At 46.5% G+C, this 967-nt stretch overlaps 1 pseudogene; it reads left to right on the forward strand.

The window, feature by feature from the left end:
- On the forward strand, window positions 1–757 carry LOC144244918 (tRNA selenocysteine 1-associated protein 1 pseudogene; annotated as a pseudogene).
- The last annotated feature ends 210 nt before the right edge of the window (window positions 758–967 follow it).

Raw genomic sequence — 967 nt, forward strand, 5'->3', positions numbered from 1 at the left:
ATGGCCTTCACTGGAATCCCAGCTGGCTACTTCTCTGTAGAATGCACAGATTTGTCCACGGCTAAGACGGGTTTGCATAAGTATAATGGGACACTTCTCCAGGAGCCACACCTGCAAAATGCTTTAAACTAAACTATGCCACTTAGGGGAAATAACCAGATAATAGCGCTGAGTACTACCTCTGCAGGGGCGGGGGTTAGGGGGGTGACTCCAGATGTTGATTGTGGCATGTTGCATGGTTGACCATTAACATCTGCCCCTTCTGTCCAAACCAAGGTGGTTTTGGACCCAGCAGGCCGGTGTGACTAAAGCTTTTGGTTTTATGGAATTCGTGGATGAACTGCAACAGAAGCAAACCCTGACAGAATGCCAGGGAGCAGTGGGACTGGGGTCTAAAGCAGTGCTTCTGAGCACGGCAATGGCTAATGTGAGCCATATGAAGCCAGTGGAATATAAGCAGATGTGCCTTTATAGCTACAACCAGTGTTACTAGCAGTACTAGAATGACCACGTCTAGTGGAACTGTGACCAGAACACAGGTAACAACAGCCATAGTTACTCACAACATGGCCATACCCAGAGCACCACACACACATATGAAGAAGTTGGAGACAGTGCACTGAATGACTCCTCGCCATAGCTGGACGTGACTAAGGGCAACAAGGAGCTTGTGGAGCAGAGGAAGGAGCTGTATGATGCACGAATGAACTGTCACTGACAGCCTCTGTACATCGTGTCTTCAGAGACCCCACGGTGACATAGCCACGACAAAGGAGCAGCCAGAATGAACTATGTGAGGCAGAAGACAGAATCTTTTTATTTATTTATTCCAAGGTTTTATTTAAATTCAAGTTACTTAACATATAGTAAAGTACTGGTTTCAGGAGTAGGAGTTAGTGATTCATCACTTACGTCTAACACCCAGTGCTCATCCCAACAAGTGCCCTTCTTAATACACATTGCCCAT

Source organism: Crocuta crocuta, unplaced genomic scaffold (assembly GCF_008692635.1).
Source record: "Crocuta crocuta isolate KB4526 unplaced genomic scaffold, BGI_CrCroc_1.0 scaffold38, whole genome shotgun sequence".
NCBI classification, from domain to species: domain Eukaryota; kingdom Metazoa; phylum Chordata; class Mammalia; order Carnivora; family Hyaenidae; genus Crocuta; species Crocuta crocuta.